An 8751-nucleotide genomic window follows, 5' to 3' on the forward strand; every position below is an offset into this window, starting at 1 on the left:
ATGCATTGATTCATTAAGTACAGACATACCGTCCAACAAAACAGTGATTTATTGGATAGGTGAGGGCTTTTGGTATTCTGAAATGGAAGGTTCATTTAATGTCAATTAGTCACAGACTTTAGAGCTGGAGGCTGAAGACAGCTCACCTGAGCACCTCATTTTGCAGCTGAGAAATCTGAGGTTCAAAGAAATCTTAGGTTACAACAGAGAATGTGCCCAACACACCGTACGACTTGGCCCTCCATTTAAAAAAACAGCAACTATATTGTTTATTCATATACATGTCAGGGAGAAAAGGCCAGGTGAACAGATTATTTGAAACAAAATTGTTACCAGGTTCTCACTGTACCCCTGAGAGTGCACCCAGACTCTCCGAGGTGCTGTGAGAACTTGGAGTTTTGTGGCCTCCAAGGATTTGACAGGAAGCCTGGCAGAAGGCACAGCTGGCATTTCCGGTGGGGCTAGGGCCTGCGTCTGCACGCTGGGACAGCTGGACCCTCAGAGCTGAGCCCCTTCTACTGAACAGCGCAAAATGGTTTTCAAAGGCAAGAAGTCTTACCTATGAGAAACAGGGGTTCTCAGACTTTATCAGGCGTCAGAATCACCCTGGGTGACTTGTTAACACTCACATTATTGGGCCCCACCCCAGAATTTCTGAGTTGTCCCACGAATTTGCTTTTCTAGCAAGTTCCCAGGTGATGCCGATGCTGTTGGTCCGGGAACCATGCTTTGAGTACCACTGGGGAAAAAGTTTCTCGTCTGTTAAGGATCACAGACTTAGGAGGGCCAGCAGGTGACATTAACTAGTGCTGTGAGCCCTGTGGAGAGACAGTAGGAGGTGGGGGGTGTGCTGATGTGGGGAGCACAGGTAACCCCTAACATGGGCAGTTGCTGCTCAAGGCTCACCCATCCCTGACCTGTAGGAATGAAGACCTTGGTTTGAAGCTCTTTCAGTTTTTCAGGAGCTGCTGAAATATTAACATGGGAATATCTTGGTTTTTAGATATTGGTGGCTAATCACATTGAACAAAAAAACGTGCAGGCAAAATGAAACCTGTGGCCCTGCTGGCTGCCAGGTTGCAACTTCTTGGGTCTTTGACCCTCAGGGAGTTTTAGGGTGCTCAATCAAGAGTGGCTTTGCCGAGTGGTTCTGTTTCAGAGTCTCTCGTAAGATTGCGGTTCAGATGTTGGTCAGGGCTGCAGTCACCTGAAGACTTCACGAGGGCTGGAGGATCCGCTTCCAAGGTGGCTCATTCATTTGGCTACTGGCAGGAGGCCTCAGTACCTCACAGTGTGATTTTCTCCATGGGGCTGCATAGGTGTCCTCATGGCATGGCAATTGGCTTCCTCCAGAGCAAGTGACCCAAAAGCCCCCAACACGGTAGAGGCCTCAACGTCTTTTACAGCCTAGCCTTGGAAGTCACACTTCATCATGTGCCCGATGTCCTATTGATTACACAGGTTAGCTGTGTCCCATGTAGGAGAGAAGCACACAAGGGTGTGAATGCCAGGAGATGAGCATCAGCTGGGTCATCTTGGAGGCTGTCACAGTGAGCTTATGAATGGCTACATGGATTCTTTCCCTGCCTTCTCTTTAAATCATTTTCATCTTGTTTCTGAGTAGACCTTAATTTTTAATATTTTCATTCTGACCCATCACCCACGGACACTTTTGGCTGCCATTAGAAAAAATATGTTACAGAATTTCTCGGGTCATCTCCGGCAAAGTTGCAAGTTGGAGACTCTTGGGTAGAGCCTGAGAAAGTAGGTGTTGAAGCCCTTCTGTTTGCCAAAGTTTGCAACCAGCCAACTTCATTTATATTTTCAGGCCTCTGAGTGAGTCATCTGACCTTGAGCTAATCCAACCACTAGGTGATTGAATGTCCTGATTTGCCTGGGACACAGGGATTTCTTGAGATTCAGGCTTTCACTGCTAAAACTTGGACGGTCCTGGGATTCAGTTCAAACGGTAGATGTGAATTGATCTGATTCTCACAACTCCAAGTGTGGTCCACAGACCCGCAGCGTCCATGTCACCTGCTTGCTTGCTAGAGATGCACCATTTCAGGCCCCACCCCAGAGCCAATGGATCCATCTGCAGTTTAACAAGGATGCCAGGTGACTCTTACGTACGCCAAGGTTTGAGAATCTCTGGATGGAAGGAAAACCTGGACTTGGGCTCTATGAGGATTCAGATTTGCTGTCTCTGTCAGTAAAATAGACCTAACAATGACCCACTTGTTCTGTGGTAACCTGACCTTGACTTACACATCTGATTTTTCTTCCAGCCTCCTCCCTGGCTCCCAAAAGGAAAGAAATCTAAAATTTCACCGTTGGAAGGAACCTAAAAGTCCCAACTCTCACCTGGGTTTGAATAGTGGTTTTCATAAAACACTTTTTACAGTTGAAATTTCCCCTCTTCTTAAACAAAATGCCATAAACAATGCAGATAAGGGGAGCTTGCTGGGCATTTGGGTTATTTCCAGCTGCTGACACTCCCAGCAATGCACAGTAATTATCCTCGCATGTGCAGTCTTATGGTAAACCAGTGTATTATTTCTGTAGGATTGATTCCCCAAGGTGCAGTTGCCAGGTCCCTGAGCATGTGCATTTAAAATCGTAATGAATATCTAAAAGGGTGCCTGTCCAAACAGGAGCGTTTGAAAAAATAGTGGCGCATTTATATTAACATTATGAAAAATTATGGGGCCATAGTGGGGTGATACAATAGACATCCATTGACCTTGAGAAATGGTAATGACACACTGTTACATAGGGAGAATAAGTTACAGAGGAACTAGCTAATGGGGGCAGGATTGAGGAGGACACTTTGCACGACGGAAAGAATATGTGTTTATTTTGTAATTAAGAAGTTTAGCATTGAGAAACAATGGAGGCTGTGGTCGAAGTGGGTGAAACTCCAGAGATTGGATATCAGTCTTCCCCTTTCAACCCATCCTTCCGGTTTCCTCCTTCCCTCTCTCTACTTTCAGAAGCAACTGGCCTTGTTGCCAGTCGTGAGCATCTGATTGGCTGAACCCAAGCCACATGCCTCACCCTGGCTGCCAACTGCAGGAGAGGGAACTTCTGACCTCCTTTTGTCTAAGGGGCCTTGTTGTCCACCTCTGTGGGATCGGGTACCCTGCCAATAGGAGCTGTATTCTAACCCTATTTGACCCCCAATCAACAACTAAAATGGAAAAATCTTACAACTTTACCCTTCTGAAAACCTCTATGAGTTTGGGGAAACAGTTCTGAGTTAATCAACCTTATTTTCGTAGCACGCAAGGAAAAATAGCAGCCAGAATTCACCGAGCATTTACTATAGAACTAAATATTTCACATTGTCTCATTTCATATGCATGACAATATCCACGATGCGGATACAATTTTCAACGGCCTGTTGTATAAATGGAGCCACTGAGGCACACAACGTTTGGGCAACTTGCCCAGTCACATAGCTAGCAAGTGGTAAAGCAGGGAATTGAACCCAGGCCGTCTGAGTAAAAGGATCTAATGATTACACTATACTGCTTCCAGGCTGGTCATATGTGGAACTGGCACTCATTTTGTTTGGAATAACAATGATTCCTATTTTTACTGAGCACTTAGTATGTGCCAGGGACTGTCCTCATTGCCTTACTTGAATTAACTCATTTAATCTTCACAACAATCCCGAATGAGAAATCTGAAACTCAGAGATATCAGCAGGTCACCCAGGGTCCCTCAGCTGGTAAGGGACACAGTCAGGGTTCGGACCAGACAGTCTGCCTCCAGAGCCCACACACTGGACACCTGAGAGCCATTTGTCCCATTTACTTACCAACACACAAAAAGAATGCTTTTTCTTCCATATTGATCTGAAAGCAATTCTTCTTGGGGATACAGAAATTCAGGCAATTATCAAAATAATTCAGCCAGAGTTATGGGTTTTATTTCAATTTTCTGTTTCATTTGGACACTGAGGATCTGGCCCTAAGCTAAAATCAATTAAATCTGACCTCTGCCGTCTGTGGGGTTTTGTTGCAAAGAAATCTGAAAAGACAAAGGGAGTGTGTGTGTGATTGTAAATTGTGCAGTTCTAAAATTTCCATCATTAAAGGGACAATGGGAAAGAATCAGAAAGGAAAAAGAGATTAATAACATTTTCTTGTTAAGTTGTTGCACACATGAAATATAAAGATATGGCTGCTTTGCAGGGATTTATTCAAAAAAGAATTTCTTTGCTAGAGGGAATGTGTTTTTCTAAGTGGAAATAGAGTTTATCCTCAATCTGAATTGCAAATCCTTCCAAAAGCAGAGTGGGAAGGAAGGATAATGCGGAACGAGTTCTTTTTACTTTGTTTTATAAAAACTTCCTGAGACAAGCTTTAAAAAAAATCATAATTATTTAAAAAAATTCAGGTATCCTCCTGATCTGAATATTTTAGATAAACCAAAATAACCAGATAATTTTATACAATATCAACTTGGTTTAAGATGGCGGGGAAAGACACTCATTACCTCTGCAGCTGGATTATGGGAAGTAGAAAATTGCAGGGTGTATTTGGCAAACTGTGACTCTCGAAATCAGATTTGTCCCTAGAGGATAAACCACATGGTGGAGAACAGGGCTGAAGAAGTGAGGGAAGAGGAGATGAATGAACATTTGTCTGGCACAGGCCAAGCACTGCGCTAGGTGATTTATATTTATGTAAGTTACCTCAGTTCATGGTAACTCTAGATCCCGAAGCAGGAGGACTCTAAGCTTGAGAGCCATGGTGACGAGGCACAGGCAAGGTCCCTGAGAGAGCTAGGGACCAGGAGCAGATGCTGGTCTGGGGAAGGGACGCTGAGGTCTGTCTGGGCCCGTGCAGTGGAGAACCACAGGACACCAGGTGGAAGTGTCCACAGGCAGGCGCCAGGCAGGTCTGCTTCTCTGGAAAGCTCCGCGTGGGGAGACAGGTTTGGAGGGAGTGAACGATGTCAGCGGGAGAAGGGGAATGAGCCGGAGCTGGACTGGCCAGAGGGGTAGGACAGGAGCTGGGAGCCAGGATCACAGAAGCCAAGGGGGGTCAGAGGGACTTTTGTTGTTTTTTTTAAGATTTTTTGGGAGGTAACTCCAAAGGGCAGAGTTTGATGCGGGCCTAAGAGAGAGAGAACTATAAAGGGAAGCTGAGACACTAAAACAAAACAGACAAAAATTGGATTTTGAGGAATCATGCTTTCATTATTAAGAGAGACAAAACTAAGATCTGCTTTATCTGTCTTCCATCTTAATGAACATGGTGGTCTTCTTGCATGACTGAAAACACAATGCCAGGAAACGACATTTTATGAGCTTTAGGGAGGCAATGAATGGGTCAGCTTAGATGAGGGGAGAGGGGAGAGGGAAGCCGTGTGTAAATTGGGTGCGATTGCAGCCTGGTTTGGGGAGGAGCCTGGGGTCCCCCAGTTCCCGACACTCCACGGGGTCCATCTGGCACTTGCCTCACGTTGCAGCAGGGAAGCCTGGGAGGCACCACTCAGGGGGGACCGGTTCTCCTTGGCGCGCAGTCCCGGACTGTGCCTCATGCATCAAAGGCTGTCATCCATTTGCTGAGTGTGGCTTCCTTTGGCCACCAGGAAAACAGGCGGAAATGCACCGGAGGAGGCTGGAGTCCCGCCAGGAGCACCTGCCGTGAATTTCGTCAGCTCCCACATCCTGGTGGTAGGTGACCAAGGGCTGGGGGCAGGGCTGGTTTCAGGGCTTCCAGAAGAAGCTTCCTGCTCACACCTCTTGGGAAGCTGGTGGCTGCTGTCCTTGGAAGCAGGCTGTGTGCATTCAGGGAGCTTTCAGGATGTGTCGTTGGGCAAATATCATCATTTAAGAGCCCCTTCTGCCCACGTTTGAGGAAGAAGAAGTGCCTTAGTCAGCTTGGGCTGCCATAACAAAGTACCACAGACTGGGTGGCTTAAACAACAGAGATTTATTTTCCATGGTCTGGAGACTAGGAAGTCTAAGACTAAGGTGCCGGCCGATTTGCTTCCTGCTGAGGGCTCTACACCTGGCTTGCAAATGGCCACCTTCTCGCTGTGTCTTCATATGGTAGAGAGAGAGAAAGCTCTGGTGTCTCTTCCTAGTCTTATAAGGACACCAGCCCTACAACCTTGTGACCCCATTTAACCTTTATCGCCTCCTCACAGGCTCTATCTCCAAATACAGTCACATCGGGGCTCAGGGCTTCAGCTGTGGGTTTTGTAGGGGAACACAAACATTCAGTCCATAACAGGTGGGGAATGCAAATTTGCCTCTCAACCTCCAGTCAGGTGGCTTTTGTCTTCAGAAGTCACAGGCTGTGGAGCTGGAAGAGTCACTTCGATTGTTTTCTAGATGAGGAGCTAAGTCCAGGGGCAAGTGCTTGTCCAAGTGCTCCCGGTGTTACTGGCAGAGCCCCTCCAGGATGGTGCCAATGATCTGATGACACATCTGCTTCCTCAGCAAGTCCAGAATCCTGGAAGAGCAAGTCCATGTGTCCTATCAGGTCATCCTTGGTTCCCCAGATCTAGCTCCTAAGACGAGCTGAGACATGTTTGTGGAACTGATGGTTTTCTCACTTCTAGGACCACAGGCAGGACCTGGCTACACTGGAGCTAGTGGGTAGATCTACCCCTCATTCCATCCTCTTGCTGAGACCAGTAAGCTGTCTCTTGTCCAAATCCAAATCCCTGGGAGAGAGAATGTGACTGGTCCAGCTGCGATCAGTTGTCTACCCGTGGGCATGGTAGGAGTGGGCCTTCAAGGTTTCTAGAGAACAGATAGGTGTTGTGAGTTGGGAAGGTGCTGCTGCTCTTGTGTTAAAATTATTTAATAGAGGATTGGATTTTTTTCATTAGCAAATGCTGTTTGACTATGTGTGTTATCTAGAAGAATTCTATCATTTTTCCCCCATTATTTTGAGAAGAAAGAGTAGGATTTTTTTCTTAGTGGGATTTCATAAATTATATGGTTTTCATATTAGCTGGTACAGAATAGGCATATTATGCTATTTTAACAAATATGTGCAAAGGGAACTTTTAATTGGCATTCCCATGAGTTTTGTTTTTCCCTTTTCTCTTTTAACCCAAAAATTGGGTTAAAAATATACATAGAGAATTCCTTTGTTTTGGGGAGATGCCTAGAAGGAACATAGTATTGTTTTTATTTTAAAAACTTTTTATTTTCAATTATTATGGATACATAATTGTGCATATGTATGGGGTACATTGTACATATTTATGGGGTACATTGATATCAGCATACCCTATGTAATGATCTAATCAGGGTAATTGGGGTATCCAGCACCTCAAGTATTTGCCATTTCTTTGTGTTAGGAGCATTCCAGTTTCACTTTTTTAGTTGTTTTGAAACATACAATAAATTATTGTTAACTATAACAATAATTGTGCTACTGAACACTAGATCTTATTCCTTCTGACTGTATTTTGTACCCATTTACCACCCTCTCTTTATCTCCTCTCCCCACTACACGTCACAGCCTTTGGTAACCATCATTCTGCTCTCTATCTCCATGAGTTCAATTTATTTTTTAGCTCCCACCTATTAGTGAGAACATGTGATATTTGTCCTTCTGTGTATGACTTATTTCACTTAACATAATGTCCTCCAGTTCTATTCATGTTGTTGCAAATGACAGGATTTCATTGTTTTTTATGGCCAAATAATATTCCATTGTGTATATACATCACATTTTCTTCATCCATTCATCGTTGATGGACACTTAGATTCATTCCGTTTCTTGACTATTGTGACTAGTGCTGCAATAAACATGGGAGTGCAGGTATCTCTTTGATACACTGATTTCCTTTCTTTTGGAGATATACCCAGTAGTGGGATTGCCAGTTCATATGGTAGTTCTATTTTTAGTTTTTTCAGAAACCATTATGTATAAATACTGTTATGTATAAATTAGTGGCTGTACTAGTTTACATTCCCAACAACAGTATATGAGAGTTTCTCTTTCTCCATATCCTTGCCAGCATTCATTATTGCCTCTCTTTTGGATAAAAGCCATTTTAACTGGGGTGACATGATATCTCATTGTAGTTTTAATTTTCATCTCTATGATGACTAGTGATGTTGAGCATTTTTTCATATCCCTGTTGTCCATTTGTATGTCTTCTTTTAAGAAATGTCTATTCAGAGCTTTTGCCCATTTTGTAATCAGATTGCTTTTTTTTTCCTATTGAGTTGTTGGAGCTCCTTACATATTGTGGTTATTTATCCCTTGTCAGATGGGTAGTTTGAAAATATTTTCTCCCATTCTGTGGGTTGTTGCTTCAGTTCGTTGATTGTTTTCTTTGCTGTGCAGAAGCTTTTTAGATTGTCATGATCTCATTTGTCCATTTTTGCTTTGGTTGCCTGTGCATTTGAGGACTTACTCAAGAAATTTTTGCCAGACCAATGTCCTGGAGTATTTCCCCAATGTTTCTTTCTAGTAGTTTTATAGTTTCAGGTCTTAGATTTAAGTCTTTAATCCATTTTCTAAATTTGGGACAAGTTCTTACTCTGTCTCCCAGGCTAGAGTTCAGTGGTATCAATCATAGCTCACTGCAACCTCAAACCCCCAGGCTCAAGTTATCCTCCTGCCTCAGCCTCCCAAGTAGCTGGGACTACAGGTGTACACCACCATGCCTGGCTAACTTTTCCATTTTTTGTAGAGACAGGGTCTTGCTCTTGCTCAGGCTGGTCTCAAACTCCTGGCCTCAAGCAATTCTCCCACCTTGGCCTCC

This window comes from Propithecus coquereli, unplaced genomic scaffold, assembly GCF_000956105.1.
Source record: "Propithecus coquereli isolate 6110/MARCELLA unplaced genomic scaffold, Pcoq_1.0 Scaffold63, whole genome shotgun sequence".
Taxonomy (NCBI): Eukaryota; Metazoa; Chordata; class Mammalia; order Primates; family Indriidae; genus Propithecus; species Propithecus coquereli.